This window comes from Vulpes vulpes, chromosome X (genome assembly GCF_048418805.1).
Source record: "Vulpes vulpes isolate BD-2025 chromosome X, VulVul3, whole genome shotgun sequence".
In the NCBI taxonomy this organism is placed as follows: domain Eukaryota; kingdom Metazoa; phylum Chordata; class Mammalia; order Carnivora; family Canidae; genus Vulpes; species Vulpes vulpes.
In genome coordinates this window covers 2,879,076-2,898,193 of record NC_132796.1, presented here as the reverse complement: position 1 = coordinate 2,898,193, position 19,118 = coordinate 2,879,076, and positions in this window count along the sequence as shown.

The following is a 19,118-nucleotide window of genomic DNA, read 5'->3' as shown; positions in this document are numbered from 1 at the left end:
GAAACACCACGATATCCATGAAAATGGTTTTCTGTGAGTGGCAGCATGCAGATGCACTTCCTCCTTAATTCTGTTGTGCTTCGTGCATTATTCCCGGGACGGCCTCCTCCCTAACAGCGTGCATGCCTACCTGCCCTGGCCATATGCCCTAGAACCACAGTTCCTGTTTTGCTCATCCAGGTGCACTGGCTCACCAACCAAGATATTGCCTGTTGACCATGGCCCCCGGAATACAGGGCATCACAGACGAATGAAATCCATCTCACCCTAGGGCCTAACGAGCATATTTGGCGTTGTGGAATATAGCCGACGTTCCATAAGTAGCCAAGCAGGGAACAAATCATATCTACCAGTTTTGCCTTGTGACACAAAGAAAAAGAAAATGAATACGTGTAACGTAAATTATCTCATTTGTACTCATCAGGACCAGAATCGGAGTACGCGTACATAATTGATGTTCTAGGAATCACGTGTATTATTCTTGCTTTGTGAGGATACATTTAGATTTTTTTTTTATTGGAGACTACTAAGCACGCATATTTCCTCTGATTAGTCTGAACTTCTATACCTGAAATTAGTCTAATCAAAGAAAAATCATCTTGGTATAGCAAATATAAATGCCTTATCTTCTAATTTCAAACATAACCCTCTCCCTGCTTGCATACTGATAAGACATTAATCAAACTGAGAAATCTGTAGGAGTTTGCGTCCCTATAAATATTACCGACGCGTACTTGGTGTTTTATCTTTTGGAAATAAATTTCATGAATTCTGGCGTCAGACTGCCCGTGGGCAGTTGTTCTCCTTTCATTATGGATGCCTCTTCTAGTTTATGTCCACCACATTTGACACATTTTGCATACCCAGCAAAAAAGATAGTTATTCACAAAGAATACCCGATACAATATTATAGGGGACAAAACAGGAAAAGGCATCGACGAGACCTATCACCGCATCTTGCAGTCACGTTTCTAAATGTCCTTCTTGAGTCAGAAATGTCTAAGCTACATTGCTTAGATTGGAAAACCAGTCTGGAATTTTGTCCTTTGTCATGTGTGTCCTGTACTCAAGATTATAGTGCTTGGACTAAGGGGAAATGTCCAGAAAAAAAACATAATAAAAGTCTTCTAATGAATCTATAATGTGCCCTTTCAAAATCGTATTTAAAGAATACCGTTCAGTTGCAGAAGGACTTAGCTCCATGAGTCAAAGTTTGCATTCATCAGACTTAACCGTTAATACTCGAACACGAAGGCCTTTCTATATCTTGGTCACCGAGAAAAAGATAATATTAGGATGTTACTGAATATCTAATTTTGGCATGCTGGTAAAACTTAGTTTTCAAGCTTTTTAACATTTTTAAGAATTATTGTTTAAAAACAATAAACAATAAATCTAGAGGCTGAGATACGAGCTACATGTTCTTTCTTTAGACACTACCTTCTCTGAAGGAAACAGGATATTACATGAATGCTACTTCAATTAAAAATTTTAAAAAAGCACTACCTCACAAGATTTTTAAAGGGCATGCTCTTAATTTGTGACATCACCCAAGCCGTATCGAACATGCACATTAATGCATAAGCGTTGACTTGGGTCTTTGCAAATGGCAGAGTCCATTGTCAAAGGCCGCTGAGGTTTGCTCAGTGGGAATTTCAGGTGGGATTCAAATAAAATGGCTTTTGTAAGTTGAATATTGAGTTGAACTATTTAGGTTGAGATTGTCAAAAAATGGGACTTCATAATTTTGCATTGACTTTATTGAAGATGGAAATTGCTTGACATGTCCTTCATCCTCTCATTTATTTGCAGCCTTGATAGACCCTCACATTTTGGTTTCTTTACTACTTTTAAATCCATCAGAGCTCCCAGTTTATGGCGACTTCCATCCTAATGCATCTTAAATAGGATTTTACCGCATTGGTTTCTTACTTAAAATCATCATTAGATAAATTTCTGTTTCTTTGTTTGCCTCTAGCTTGTATGTGTTTACTTTAAAACTGTAATCGTTAAATATATATCTGCAGATATCTTAACTTAGATACCTGTTATGATGCGTGGTATCTATCCATGACTGAATCTGTCCAATCTATCCACATCTATCCAATCTGCATCTAAAAACAGTGAGATGACAAACAGCCACACTGTTTGTAGGGGATGGAGAACATTAGAGCGGGGAGGACTCTGCTGCTTTTCTTTATAGTTGACTGAGTTTTATGTTCATGAAAAGAAAGTACATAATATTTTACTTGTTTATTTTTATTTTCTAAAAAATATTTATTTATTTATTTATTTTTTTGAGAGAGAGAATGCTTGCATGAGCCAGGACGGTATGGGGAGCAGAAGGACAGGGAATGAGAGAATCTCAAATAAACTCGATGCTGAGTGCAGAGCCTGATGCAGGAGCTCAATCCTACAACCCTGAGGTCATGACCTGAGCTGAAACCAATAGTCAGACACTCAACCAACTCAGCCCCCCAAGTGCCCCCATATTAATTTATAATAAATAAGAAAGGAAAGGGGAAAAGTCCACCTGATATGTTATATCAGTGCTACAGTAGTGAATCATCTCCCTAAAATATATTTTTTAAAACCTGTTAGAATGGCCTCTAACTAAGGCACGGTCTATAGATCTTTTATAAATAGCATCTCTTAACTTCAAAGGAATTTGGAACAAAGAGGACAACTTCATATGAATGAGTAATGTTGGTGGGAGCCTATAATACGATATTGTGATTTTATTTCCAGAGAAGAAGGAAAAAAAAAACAACACACATTTGCGTTCAAAAGCATGCTTTTTCATGACCTGGAAAATGTGAACAACAGTGTTTATTTAAAAAATACTTTGATGGATATATCAAAACAATTACAAATGTTAGACTATTTATTAGTATATATGTTTTTAAACTATATTTAAGTTGACATGTATATGCTTTTAAACTATATATAAGAATCTATATACTGTATATAAGCTATATATAGTCATGCATTTACTGCATATATAAAATTTCATTTCCTGACTATGGCAAATGACTCAATGAACATAATTATTATGTTCTTTTACATAATTCTTAGAGTTTTTGATGTATGACTTAATTATTCATGCCTGGCCAAGTGCAGCCTGTAGAATAGCACTTCCATGGGACCATTGTTGGTGTTTGCGTCAGCATCCCACTGCGATCCTTCACATTCGCACATTTTCCTATAGAGTCACTTCCTCGTATAAACCCTTAAGACCCTCCCAAAGCCGAAAATAATCCACTTGCCTCCACTTTTCATATTCCCCTTCTCTATGTCTCGTCCACCGTCTGTCTTCATCTCTTACCTAACGCTCCTCAAACTCACTCTAATTCATGTATATTTCAGCAGAGGTGACATTAAAAAAAATGAGAAGAGTAGAAATGAAAGATTCATGTAAAAGCTGCATTTCTTGTCCATATCCCGGCTAAGTGTCATTGTTTCCATATGCACAGGGGCTATTCCGCCTTGCGGTGTCAGGACCTTTAAACACAAACGAGTCAGGACTACGTGTTGCATTTCAGCTCTGAGTAAGGAGACCCTCCTCCCTCGCCCCCTGCCTGCTTACACAGCATCTCACTGGTCAGAGCCGCACACCCTCCTCCCTCGCCCCCTGCATGGTTACTTACCACCACTACTACCACTGCCCTGTGCCTGTATCTGTCATGTGTGACTCTGAATAGAATCATACAGTGTAACTGAGCTCCTGTCTTCGGCTGCAAGAACTCCTGACCACATCTCCTCCTTGTTACTCCTGTGAACACGGCTTCCTACCGTACGTCGCCTATCCAGGGTGCAAGTCTGTTAACTGGACGTGTCTCTTAATTCATAAAGGAAAGAATGTCAGTGGCTGGTATGCCCTGAGATTTCAGTGCGGTGAAAGCTTTGGAAGTAGGTTTTGAGAGCAAGTTTCATGTGTGGCCCGGGTCCTGGCTTACACTGTGTTATCAGATTCCTGTGATTTATCATAGATTCTTCTATATTCTGGTATGCTTCTTTACCAGCTGCTGGTGCCATAGAAAACTCATTAGGTTGCAGACGCCTATCAAAGTATGCTTCCACTCACCTCCAATAACACGGAGCCAATATGTGTCTTTATCTCTACTTTTGAGACACTTTCTTTACAACTTAACCCAGAACTTGATATTTCTCTCTATCAACTGAGTTTGGTAATTTTGTATTGATTTGGACTTGCAATATATAGTTTACATATCTATTAACGATATTGAATGTGTTTTTTTCTTGAGTTCCAAGAGTTTAAGTTTTTTGGAAATTATAGGAATATGTTTACATTGAAACCACTTGATGATGGTATTTTCTTTGAAAATAGCATACTTCTGTACTGTATTTGATTGACTCACGTTTTTTTTAACTTCTCAGTAGAGGAATAGTAAAGACAACCTCGGGGAATATTTAAATAATGGTTATAAGAAAAATAAACCTTGGGATCCCTGGGTGGCGCAGCGGTTTGGCGCCTGCCTTTGGCCCAGGGCGCGATCCTGGGGAGCCGGGATCGAATCCCACGTCGGGCTCCCGGTGCATGGAGCCTGCTTCTCCCTCCGCCTGTGTCTCTGCCTCTCTCTCTCTCTATGACTATCATAAATAAATAAAAAAAAAAATTAAAAAAAAAAAAAGAAAAATAAACCTTAAATACTAACTCTTCTTTTCACAAGTATGTAAAACTTAGGAAAAATTATATGGACACTGTAATTCTAATCTTTTGGGGCAGGAACATGTATGTGTCTGTGTGTGTGTGTGTGTGTGTATTTCTGTGTATGTGTATTTATGAATAGCCACTTTTTATCTATATAAATACATATATTATGTATATATTACTATATATTATGTACATTCCTGTGTGTACATATATAATATATACATTTATCATTTGTCTATTCCTATGTGTATAAATATATATGTATTATGTACAGACATTTATACTTTTCTCCTTTTAATTCTCCTCAGTGTACTCAGGATTCACAGAACAATGCAGAGACTCATTCTAAATTGTGAAAAGTGTTTTACCTAAATAGACTGAAAAATGCAGAGTATTTAAGCAGAAGAGTGTTCACCCAATCGTTTAAGCAGAAAATGCTCCAATGTCATCTGACACTAGCTTTCCTAGTATCACATTCTTTTTCATTCAAAGAAGACAGATTTATTAAGCCCATGATGCATTCCTGGAAATTCGTACCTAATGAACTAGGTAAAACTCTACCTCTGAAAAACAAAGGAAGAAAGGAAGGAGGAAGGAAGGAAGGAAGGAAGGAAGGAAGGAAGGAAGGAAGGAAGGAAGGGTCTTGTACACATATACAAAACTTAATTGAAAAGTCAGCTCTACGGCTTACTAGGCACCTGTAGTTGGCAGTTGACTTAGTTTGTATGAATTCTATTTTTCTAGACTTATCACACAATAAAAATAAAGTAAGAAGAAGATTTGAGAGGAAATTTAAAGGAATTTTGATTTCTCACAAAGCCAAAATTACCGAAAAAGAACATTTGTTTAGTACAAAGAGCACAAGAGAGAGAGAAGCTGTAAAAACTAATTTTATATGTTTCGATGCAGATGCTTTACAACACGTTTATCCCCTTCTTTATTTCCAGTCTTTAAAAAAATCTTATGTTTCCATGACTTCAATACTATGAGATAAAGAGAATTAGACCATAAGTGGGGGAAAAATGCAATATTTGAAATATCAGGTACCTACTGTTGTCTTTTTGGTTCTTTGTTGACTTTCTCTTTATTAAGACCCTGGAAAGAGATTTCACCTGGGAGATAATGAATTAAACAACAACAAACAACAAAACACCAAAGACACAAGAGAAAAAAACACACAAATGAAAAAAAAAGAAAAACAGAGCCTGTTAGTTTCTTTTATCCAAGTCGTGGACAAGCTCTGATCACTCTGCTCAAAGGATCGTAAAGTTGGGGAACTTTTATTAATTTAATTGTCGAATTTCTTTCTCTACAAGCCACGTAGAGAACACTTAGCAGAAGTCAGTAACCTGCAGTGGATGGCCAAATGAACTTTGACAGCGTCTCGTTTGCCCTTGAAGTAGACGAGCAGTTAATGGTCGGGGGCAAATGTGAAGCAGAATGGAAACATTTGCTAATAGACACCGGAACATGTCTAAATGGGATATTTTGTAATTAGGTGTCTTTGGTTTGTTGTAATAGAGAGCTGATGCCTCTGGAAGCTTGACCTCAGAATGAAACAGTGAGCCTTATACCAGAAAATATTTATTTAATTCTAACGTTTAAGGTGAAAAAAAAAAAAAAAAACGTCCCAAGATGTGCTAGGACGGGCCTTCAATGAATTAGTGTCAAACACACACACTGTTTACAGTTCATAAACTTGTGAAAATAAAATTGATGATAGATTTGTAGATAATTATAACATGATCTATTCCCACTGGGTTTTTCCGAGGGGCTGTCAGAAACAGTAAGACATGATTTTTGCTACGTTTTGGACTTGGATCCAAGGGTCCAAAAAGCCATTTTCCCAAGACTCTGGAAGACGTGTGGATCAGAGAAAGCACAGGGCAATACTTGTCGGACTGTCCTGTTAACTCTAATCTTTGCATGAGTGTGCATTCTGTACGCAGCCATATAGTAAAGATACAGTGTGAACAACAGGGCAGGTTCTTTTTTTTAAAACATTTTATTTATTTATTCATGAGAGACACACAGAGAGAGGCAGAGACACAGGCAGAGGGAGAAGCAGGCTCTCCATGGAGAGTCTGATGTGGGACTTGATCCCAGGACCCCAGGATCAACATTGAGCCACCTGGGTGTCCCAAAACAGCAGGTCGTAATAAATAATTGTGGGATCACTGTCTGGGACGTGCAGAGTACTCCACATAAGCAAATATCCAGATTCAAAAATAAAGTTGATCATGCCTTCAATTAAAAAAAAAAAAAGTCTCTTAAAAGTTGTAATTACCCGGGGATCCCTGGGTGGCACAGCGGTTTGGCGCCTGCCTTTGGCCCAGGGCACGATCCTGGAGACCCGGGATCGAATCCCACGTCGGGCTCCCGTTGCATGGAGCCTGCTTCTCCCTCTGCCTGTGTCTCTGCCTCTCTCTCTCTCTCTCTCTCTGTGACTATCATAAATAAATAAAAATTAAAAAAAAAAAGTTGTAATTACCCGAAGAATGTTCTACAAGTTTAAGAACATGGTGACTATAATTAATGGTACTACGCATTTAGCTGCATTTGCTGAGAGTAGATGGTACGTATTCTCATCACACACTCACCCGAAGTGACTAAGGGAAGTGGTGGATGTATTATGTGCCCTGCTTGTGGTGATTAGGTCACAGTGTACGTGCCTAGCGGATCATCATGTCGTATTCATTAGATGTATGCAGTTTTGTCACTTATACCTCAATAAAGCTGAGAGGAGACATAACAAATGAGAAAGAAGGGTCTATTACAAAAAAAATAAATAAATTCCATACAGTGCTTTTAATAAATCAGAGGACAGCCAAGGTAATTTAGGAGTTTAAAAAAAAATCTATGTGGTTGAGCATCTGCCTTCAGCTCAGGTCATGATCCCTCAGGTCAAGTACTGCATTGGGCTCCCTGCTCCGTGGGACATCTGCTTCTCCCTCTGCCTGTGTCTCTGTGTCTCTCATGAATAAATAAATAAAATCTTAAAAAAAATACTCTGGGACAGAAAATCAAATTTAAACTCTGAAAGAATATGTTTAATTCTATTAAAACATAGGCATCCTTTCAAAGCATTTTTGGGGTGGAGGCCTCAGAATGATGATGAACACATACAAGAAAGAAAATTGTAAGGATTTTTGGAAGACACATTATTCAAATTATTTGCACTGGAGATTGACCTTTCATTGACTAAAGCAAGATTTATACAGTTGGTATTACAAGCTGGTATTAAATGATGAGATATCATGGTTATAAGTTTACCGGCGATTCAAGCCCTTCCTATAGTTTTAAGGATTTTAAGTATACAGTTGCTGTCTGAATAACCACATCCACCTCGGATACCATATGATTCAAAATGGCAGGGATGCCGAGCCCTTTGAAAAGAATTTTACCTTTAAAAATAATTTGCGGGGACCTTCCTGGGGTTGACAATGTATCTATCAAATGTTGGAGAAGGGATACAGGTTGCACCTGGATTCCGTGTCTCTCAGTGTTGATTGATGAACTCCTAAGTGATAAGAAGGCGGTAAGAAGCAGCCAGGATGGATTTGTCACAAAAAGAATGACAGCACTCATTATTTTCACCGAGAGCAAGCTTGCAGGCAAAATGAAATGGGGTTTGCAATTAGCACATGAATCTGACCCTGTTCTCACAGCAACGGGTAAGGAAGTCAGCAAAGGTTCATTATTTGTTACCAGGTTCTATGGTCTGGGCTATGTTTCTCCTGTGACCTATTGCGTCCTACCTTTAGGCTGTTGGTTTTGTAGGATGGGGTGCACGAAACGTATCCAAGACCTCAGAGATAGGAGCAGTGCAAGATGCACGCGTTTCTACACACTTTGCCCCAAAGCACGTCCAGGGAATGAACTAGCACATAGACACCTGAATGAAATTCTGGATTTTTTTTTTTTAAGCACTTTGCATTTGATGTGGATCAAACACTAATTAAATCATGCACCATGCTAAATCTTGAAATGTTTTACGGATTTGCATTGGAAGAAGACCACGCCAGCCGAAAGAATGACGTTCAGGCAATAGGCTCGGGTTGAGAAACGGGAATTTGGAGCAGGAACTCAAGACAATGGATAAGGTGCCAACAACCGTGATGATAGTGACGTTGAAGAAAATCCTGTTGTGTTGCGACTCATACCTTAAATGTTCTTGTTTTCCTTGGGGAAAAAAATCGTAAATAGCTTTGAAATATTCCGTCTCATTGAGAAAAATTTTGATCAAGCAAAGGACCCACAACATCATGACTTGGCTCAAGGAACATTGTAGTCTATGTAGGAAAAAAAAAATTATCTGTGTGAGGCTTTCCTGTGATCGTGTGCCCTCCTGCTGCTTGCAGCTCAAACAGGTCCTGGCATCCCTTGTCCTCCCGGGAACGGGTTCCCCGTTAGCCCTCACACTCCCGCAGTGAAGAGTACAGTGCATGTCGCTCTTTCCGCCTTCTCTCTATATATATTTATATATTTTTTAAGGTTTTATTTATTCATGAGAGGCACAGAGAGAGAGGCAGAGACACAGGCAGAGGGAGAAGCAGGCTCCATGCAGGGAGCCTGATGCGGGACTCAATCCCAGGACCCCAGGGTCACTACCTCAGCCGAAGGCAGACGCTCAACCTCTGAGCCACTGGATGTCCCCAAATCTCATTTATTTATAAGTTACGTGAAGTATATAAACCCATTCAGGTGTATTTGTCTATTTAAATGATTTTAATTATTTGCTGCTCAAAATCATACTGAATGAAGTAAACATGAAGTATCTATAAGTAGGACTATACACTGCCATTGCATTAAGTATTGATGGCATATGTACAACTGTATACACACGTACAATATATTATTTACAAGTATGCATCACAATTTGTAAAATAACTACTTAAAAATAATGGCTTATACTGTGAAATTACATTTATATTATAGTTTATTTTATTTACTCTGGCAGGAGGATTACTAAGAGGCTGTGAGGGCGCCAGCAGTCCTGGTCATATAGCCTGTGTAACTTCCAAACATAGGGGAGCAGGCCACAGGGGCTCAGGGCATTTAGGACTAATCCCAAAGGACCATTGGGAAGACTTGGGCGTGTGGGGTCTGGAGAAAGAGAGAGGAACTCAAGTGTCGCTAATTATGAGGCCCCGAGGGCGGAAGGCGGGTCACAGGATCACAGGATACACCCTTTTGCGCCGCACATTATCTTCAATTCTGACTCCTGTGGCACATCCTCAAACCCGTGTGCTGCAAGAGGGTCACCTCGCCCTCCTAGCAGCGTGTGCATGGAACACGTCTTTCAGCATCTCTCAGCGATTGGCCTTTTCCCTCCTCCACTGAGAAGAACTTCACCGTCGGGAGATGTGGGGCTACTGTCCCCTCTCTGAGCGTTTGAATACGTTTTCCAGTTCTAACTATGGTGCCTCTCAGGTAGCTCATGAGCCACACATAATCCACACAGGCTTTCCTTGCAAACCTCAGCAGCGCGACACAGTGACGGAAATTGCAGATGTTTTCGAGAATCCTTTACTGATGAGGAGGTACCGTTGCAAGAGCAATGATGAGGTTGTCACCACACAGTCACTGTGGGCTAGAGCATGATGTAGTCGCAACAGTAAGAAAGTCCAAATCCTCTTCAGTGGGAGAGAATCCCTCCTTTGCACATCATGCATTAGGCAGTAGGTCTTTCAAGGGGACCATGTCGGGGACGCCTGGGGGGCTCCGTCGGTGTAGGATCTGCCTTTGCCTCAGGTTGAGATCTCGGAGTCCTGGGATCAAGTCCCATGTCAGGCTCCCTGCTCAACGGGAGCCATGCTTCTCCCTCTGCATTTTGCTCCCCTGCTCATGCTCTCTCTCTCTAAGAAATAAATAAAATCCTTAAAAATACCAATAAGTGAACTGTGATTTTCATTCCAAACGTTCCATTTCCACCAATCACAGAATCATAGTTTATAATCCAGGACCGAGACACTTGGCGCACGCCCGCAAAACCAACTTTCACCTTCGCCACTCAGGGAATTAGCATCCTGTTCACTAAGGAGAACGTATCCGGGACTGTTGACGTCCTCCTGCTGTACGGGGGTTATTTGAAGCCATGAAAACCATGCGACCTTATCATGCATCATGATTTCATCATAACTGATTTTAAAGCTGACTTTCGATGAAGACGATAGGAAATAGAATGTGAATGGTTCACATCTATGAGGTAGAATCACAGTTCCCCTAACAAGTACATGTACTTGCTTGACTTATGTGATTTATACAACTGTCCCAGCAACACTCACCTTACTCCCGCTAAATGAAAGGTAAGGATCTGCGGAATGAGAGGGTATTAGCAGTGTCCTAGGTTTCCATAAGTGCTTTTAATGAAGTATTAGTTGCTTCACTGATGAGCCACCCAGGAGCCCCTGATTTCCTTATTTCTAAGTGGGGATTGAGAATGGTCATCTTTTCAGCCTTACGTGTCAATACGTGGGTTCCTTATTCTGAAACCTCAACATACCTGTCCTTTCTGTCTTATGTCTTTTGCAATTCCACATGTGGACCCCGTCACAGAGTGTTCCGAGCACACGTCTCCGGGTTTGTAACTAACCGCTGTCACCGCTCTCCATGTGTACCAACCTTCTGCTGCTTGACCCACAGACAGAATGCGGCCCTTGCCTGGATTCCTTCTTGGCCAGTCGTGAGCCTGCCCTAGATCGTGTTTCAGCTGCATCTCCTGCAGATGCATGTGGCCCTCACGACCCAGAGCTCTTGCTTGCTTTATCCCATGGGCATCCTGCAAGTTTGTCTGCAGAGGTGCCAGGTCCCGGAAGTGCTACTCTTCCCACGTGGCCAGCAGGTGGCACGAGCTCGGGAGCTCACGGCATGTTGGATGCACAGACTCTTCACGCACAGAACCCGTGCCATGTGCACTTGTATGCATCCTCCTTTTCCAAAGAGCAAAATCCACACTGAGATGAAAACACAGAGCAGAAGCAGGAATCTTCTCTCTAAGAAGCGCTGACCCTTGGGGACCCTCCGTGTTTCCCTGGTCCATGACTCCGGTGACCTGGAAAGACATAGATTATAAAGCTACCTGCACAAGCTAGTTCATTCTTCCAAACAAAAAAAAAATGCACAATTTTCCTCCATTACATTAATATTTAAACTATTTCAGATTTATCACATATATCTTCAGCCATGGGATTGTTTTTATGTCATTGTAAATGGATCTTTTAAAATTTCCCTTCCTTTCTCCCCGCGAATATAGAAATACAGTCTTATTCACAATCTTGCCGAATCCATAATAATTCCGATAGTTTAGAAGATTCTTCTAGAATCTGAATAATGTCATCTGAACAGTAAAACTTTTATATCTGTCTTTCTAATATATATGGATAGCACTGGTTTTTCCGTACATTCTTTCATTACGAGGGGTGTCTACAACCAAAGATGAATACAGTGGCTCGGCATCTCTTAGACATTTACAAAAATACATTTTCCCATTCATTGCAATTATCTCAATGCCGTACTTTGCAGCTGGTCTTTATTGCATTAAGGACAGTGTCTTTCATCACCGGGGCCTAAAATTTGTTTCTTTAAAATCATAAATGGCTGTTGAATTTCATCATTATTTTCTCACATTGTAGAAATGGCCGTATCTTCATTTTCCCTTCTTTTGTTTTTTTTTTATTATTGTTTTTGTCAATGGAAATGGAAATCACCCTTTCAAGTGGTGACAGTAGCTTCGCTTCGATCAGGTGTTTCATTCCCCTGAGAGCAACTGTAAACAACATGCTAACCAGTCTCTGAAGTGGTGGAAGAATGACCCAAAGCGCACCAAGTCTGGCCAGACTCTGTTCACGAGGGAATCACAGTTGTATGGGTTGCCCACCCACGAGAGCCATTGTCAGCCTCTGTGCAGTGCATAGCTGAACCCCACGTATGAATGCACGGCTGTGTGTATTTGAAGACCCCCAAGATGGCACTGGAACAGGAGGCGACCCACAACACATGAAGGCTTCTGCCCAAATGCACAAGTGGCCTCGGAAACGCAAATATGTTTCTCTCTGACGGAAACCAACAGTCTCCCAGGGTGGAAGCTGGTGCATTTGCAGCACAACAGTCCTGAGATTGACATCATTCGGGGACATTTAAAATTCTACACCACTTACCATTAAGGGTTATAATATTTTTGAAGGGTTATAATACTTAAAAAAAAAAGATTTACTTATTTGTTTTAAAGAGGGATGCAGAGAGAGAGAGGGAGAGAGAATCTCAAGGAGACTCCCCGCCAAACACAGAGCCCAACGTGGGGCTCCATCTCATGACCCTGAGATGGTAACCTGACCCAAAGCCAAGAGTCAGATGCTTAACCAGTGGAGCCACCCAGGTGCCCCAGGGTCATAGTACTTTAAAATCTGTATAATAGCAATATTTTGATATCTCTGTTCATCTGTACAATAATACATTTTACTCTTCATCAATTTGTTTAAAGATTTTTTTTGAACCGTATTTATTTGAGAGAGAAAGCACATAGGGAGAAGGAGAAGCAGACTCCCCACTGAGCAGGGAGCCCAGTGCGGGACTCGATCTCAGGACCCTGAGATCAGATCATGACCTGAGCCAAAGGCAGATGCTTAACCAATAGAGCTGCTCAAGGGCCTCAATTTTTTTTTATCAGTTTTTATCAAAGTTATTTTTAATTTACAGGGCTGTTTAACGTAGCTCTTGAACATTATGTTTTAAGGAATGGCTTATGGTATTGACTTTGCTTAGTTTAAAAGTTTGATCTCTGGATTATTCCAAGTCCCATTTAAACATCTCTCGTATTCTCGTTATTTATTTGCCTTTCTTTTTTCTCTGTACCTCTACAGCCTCATAAATCAATGTGTTTCAATCCGTGCTAAACTCAACACATTCATAGGCAGTGCTATGAAATAGTAAGAGATTGCTGACAGCCTCTGTTTTGATAGCTTTTCGTTCCGGAGAAGGTACAAGTGTAAGTCACCGCCAATATGCTAGAGGCAGAAATTGTGATTTAAGGTGGGCAGGAGCAAGTGGGTCATATTAGTTCTCAAACACAGAGTACATACTGCAGGAGCTCAGCCGTGTATTGTGATATGCACACATATCTGCTTTTTTTCAGTGAAATAAAGGTGATAACCTCTTTATGACGAAATTAATTCATGCACACGGGGAGCTACAATTCACAGATAGAGGTTAGTTAAAGATAGTTTTAGCTTTGACCCAACTATTCGCAATGGTTAGTTGCAATTATAACACAGGTATAACTCTACACCCATAGAAAAGATGATTTAGGGGCAAGGGAATCTGCTAAGATTATTAACTAGGGGTAATCAATTATGGTTAATGAGGTTCACTCTATGAGGCATCTAATCCACCTCTTCTGTGGCTGCATTAGACAAAATTCCCAGTGATGAGAGCTAAGATGGTCTACAGGATGGGAAGGGAGCCTTCCCTGGTCCTAGGATGAGCACCTGCTGTCACCCCGGCTCAGACTCCCTGATTCCATGTTCAGCTTCAGACAGCAGTCTAGTGAGGAAGAATGGTGGGACGTTCCCAGAGACGGTGTTTGCACCTCTGCAGGACCCAGACACAAAGACACGAGGTCCAACATCATACTTGGATATTGCAATTCTTGGGGAATATTTGCCTCATTCAGGTGGCCCGTTGAACACCTTGCACATATGCATGTCTCTAAACCTTTTCTTTCTGGTTTACCAAGATTCTGCTCATTGCTACCCCCCAAAACAAAATAGTTAAGACCAAACTCCCTGTTTGCTGATGCAAAAATTTCAGTGGTATCCCTAGGCAGCTTTCCCTATGTACACACGTATATTCTATATATTTGGTCTTTTCTTTCAGTTCAGTTGGAGCAGAAGCAATGCTGAAGCCAATGAGCGAGAAATATTTAAGCCAGAGTTACAAAAAATATATATATATATATCCTATCTGAAGTATTCTTACAATGTCAGTACCATTGCAAGAATGTTCCTAAAAATCCACAGTGGATTTAATCCCTAACAGCTGGCAGCCTGTTCCAGTGATGTGTACACGACTCATTAATGAATTTAATTGTCTTTTAACAAAATACTCCCAGTTTGCAGCTTCTCCGTTCGCAGGGGGAAATTCTCTACCATGTACATGGGGTTGGCTTATTGGGTGATCTCAACAAAGATGTAGCTGTATGTCTGACATACAGCCTTGATTTGGTATCTTGGGTGGTACTTGGTAGATAGAAATGGTACCGATTCAAGAGTCTTTGGATTTTCACAGGTTGCATTTTCTCCTTTTACACAAATCACATCCTAAGAAAGTAGAAGCGTCACTAGTCTGTTAAACGTTAATAAGACATTTGCTATGAGACATTCCATCTGTAGAAATACAGACATTTATTAACACTTTACTTAAAAAGATTCTAAAAACTATCTCTGTTAGTGAGTCGTTGTTTCTATATGTTTTTTTTTAAATAAATAAGATTTTATTTACTTCAGAGAGAAAGAGAGAGAACACAAGCATGGGGAGAGCCAGAGGGAGATACAGACTCCCCACTGAGCAGGGAGCCCGATGCACGACTCAATCCCAGGACCTTGAGATCATGACCTGAACCACAGGCAGACGCTTCACCGACTGAACCCCCCAGGGGCCCCCTCATTTCTACTTAAATTGCAATGGATTTGTCACTTGTAGTCATGTAGACATTGCTGATTCAAGAGTATCGAGCCTTTAAAGCAATAGGAACAGTTATACACCTGCCCCACCACCACCGCCATGAGCTGGAGTCAGAGCAGAATGTGACACAGTTGACCTCCAAATAATTCATCTGGTCTTGCACCAGAAGGTCATGAAGCGAATCAGAGGACCTCAGTATATAGTGTGGAACAGCAGACCGACTCCGAACACACTCCCCTGTGTGAATTTGGCGGTGGAGACTGTAAAATATAGGGAATATGAGCTGAGGGTTGAGGATACAGAGATGGCATGGTGGCCAGTCCGGGTATCTGCACGGAAGAGCATCCTGCAGAATTATTTTCAAGTGGAATATGCCAAACTATGCTGGAATATGTTAAAATGTGCTGCCATAAAAAAATAAATTAAAAAATTTGCTGACATATACTAAACTCTCAAGAGGTAAAAAAAAAAAAAAAAATTCTATGAAAACAATACTAAATTCAGTCATTGTTCTGGAAGACTTTGGGAGGCAAAGGCATGATCTTCCGAAGGGCTGCTGATATCGCTGTGTCCCAGTGAACCTTATCCCAAAGCGTGTATAGTTGAGCAAGAAAATAAATGCATGAACAGAGGCCTGTAAATGACCCACTGGACAGAGGCAAGGATTTGATGCCCCAAGGCCCTTTTACAGCTATCAGTCAGCATTCTGTACACTGCATGACTGAATTGTTGGTGATCGCAGATGCCCATGACGCTCTGTGCAATGGTCTCCTGGTGGGCGACCGTGTGTGCATTCTAACTCCTGCACGGTTCTGAGCCGCCGCTGTACAAGCCAACCCAAGTTGGGCCAAGGCACAGCAGGGACGATCACTCGGAGCCGGTGGATGCAGCGAGGAAAGGGCTCGTTCCCGAGGCAGCCACCAGCAGGAGCAAGGGCAAGCCTTCCCCCAGCCTCCCCACGGGAGACCAGGGTCAAGGTCTGGATAGAAAGTTGCAGCTGAGCTCATGCACATTCTGCAGACTCCTGTTATTTTACGGGAAATTCATCACAATAAGTTACGATGCTCTTCAGAGTCTGAGAATTACGAGAGCTCTGTTAGGAGCTAGGCGGCTTTCGTGCGCAGGTGCTTCTTGACGCCTCCAGGAGTCTGGTTAGCTGTCATAGCGTATAGCGGCCCTTTCAATGGGCCACTTTCGATATTTTATGCATTTTTATGAAAAAACGCAAGGGAATTACCATGCCACGGCACGTACACACTCTGTGCAAGGCATTGTCCTGGACGCTGGATGTTGCTGCCATGTTTTGTCCTCCTCTCAGTGCAATGCCATTACCCTTAAATAAAAATCACCTACTAGGTACTGAAACTAAGTACTTAAAACCAGGGCTGTGGGTAATAGGTACGAAGCCAATTTTGTTTCTGACACGGCTACCTGGGGCATTTGAACAAATCTCCGGATTCCCCGCATGCAAGCTGGTACAAGACGTGCCCTCTGCATTTCTCGCGAACCCGTGCTGTCCACCTGCCGTTCAGGAGGCAGGGGAATAAACATTCTTTTGACTTTCTCGGCTACGTATCCAGCTTTCTCCATCACACCCTGCACGAACCAGCCCTTAGACTTTATCTTTTCAATCTGCCCCCATTTTTCTGTCCCCCCGGAAGTCCTTTCAACAAGCGGGGAGTGAGAACGTCGTCTGTGTTTCACATCCGCAGCCTCCCATAAAGACCACGTGCAACGTCCTCATCCCTTGGGATACTCTGGGGAAACGTAAGGTCTCAGTGAGGCTGCATTTCTGGGATATTAACATGCACACGTGAGAATTGTGGTTTATTTTTTTTTAATTTTTTTTTTATTTATTTATGATAGTCACACACAGAGAGAGAGAGAGAGGCAGAGACATAGGCAGAGGGAGAAGCAGGCTCCATACAACGGGAGCCCGACGTGGGATTCGATCCCGGGTCTCCAGGATCGCGCCCTGGGCCAAAGGCAGGCGCCAAACCGCTGCGCCACCCAGGGATCCCCCGAGAATTGTGGTTTAAAAGAGGACAGAGTTTGGAGAACCGATTCTAGAAGAGACGATCTGATGCGAAGGAGAGTTGCTGGATCTGGCAGGTCTCCTGTTGCATATGAGAGCCGTTGCTGGCTCTTCTCCATGACTCATCATGTGGAATCCATCCTCGTGTCACTGGCTTATTTCACCGAGTCCTCAGTGCTCATCCATGTCTTCACACACGGAAGCTTTCCTTCTTTCTTACTGAGATGCTGTCGTGTGCACACGCCTCTTTTCCTCCATCGCCCCGCAAGGGACATTTGCATTGTTAGCACATCTTGGTTATTGCAAATGATGCACTGGACACAGATCTCGTAGACACCCTGATTGCAGTACAACAGTGGTTGCCAAGGACTTGGGGGGGGGGACCGAAATGGGTACCTGCTCTTGAGCAGGTGTATAGTCTCAGCCATGCAAGGGAGGTGCAGCTCCACACCTCTGCTCGACAGCTCAGCGTGTACAGTTACCAGGATCGTGCACTTGAACATCTGACAGGAGGGCAGATCTCAGGGATGGTGTTCTTACCAGCGATGCCTTGCACTAGGTTTGAGCAGCTTATTCATCTCTGCTACATTTTCCCCAACAGATCTGGGTAGTTGGCAATTCTCGGCTAGCAAGATCTTTGGAAAGTAAAGCCACCCAATTGTCTAGCTCTTCCTTCCTTGTATTGCTGTCAAACATCCAGATAAAGGAGGAAAAATAAAGGAGATTTAGATGGTTTTTAAAACAATAGTGATGATATAAGTGAATATAATATAATACATAATATATATGAATGTAATATATGAACAAGAGTAACCAAAACGGAAGTGAAGTTGGATAATAAGAGAACAAACAAGTCATGTAATCGATGACTCCGCAAACTGTCAGAAATTTGTATTTTATATATTTCATTTAATTGCATTTTATGTATTTTCTGCTTCTGCATATTAATTCCTTTTAAAATTTCTTATCTGTAGGGAGCATCTGGGTGGCTCAGTCATTTAAGCATCTGTCTTTCATGATCTCGGGATCCTAGGATCGAGATGTGCTTCCGGCTCCCTGCTCAGAGGGGAGTCTGCTTCTCACACTCTATCTCAAATAAATAAATAAAATCTTTAAAAAACTTTGTTATGCAAGATGAAGATTACTACCTCCACTTGCATACATTCAATTTTTATCAACTATTTAGACACCTGCCTCTTTGAGCTGTGAAATATATGCAAAATAATTTCATCTTCTTTATGCCAGTGAGGGGAAAAATTGAATTAATAGCCTCACTGTATTTTTTAAACTGCCAAATACATATAAAACGTGTTGGATATTCTTAGGATTATCATCAGCTTTAAAAGTCATCAAGTGATTCCTTCCCTATTTTACCCAAAAAACACAGCTTCCAGTGTAACGCCACTTTACATGATTAAAGAGGAAAAAAAAAATGACTCACTATTTAAATTATGGAAAAATTCAGTGTGGCTTTAAGTTCTTTATTTTATGTCCAGCGATTGAATGAAATAAATATGCCGAGGTATATTCTTAATGACACAGAATAAATAAGATCGTAGGAACAGAATTGTCACGTCCATCACCTTTCTGAAAATGAAAAAGAAAACATGAGTTGTTGGAAGATTATGGGACTTTTGCCAGAAGAATTACTACTTCTAATTCATAGTAGAAACTGGCCTCAAAAGCGAGCATGTAGATGCCTGTTTGAAGCCCTTCACGGTCTGAGCC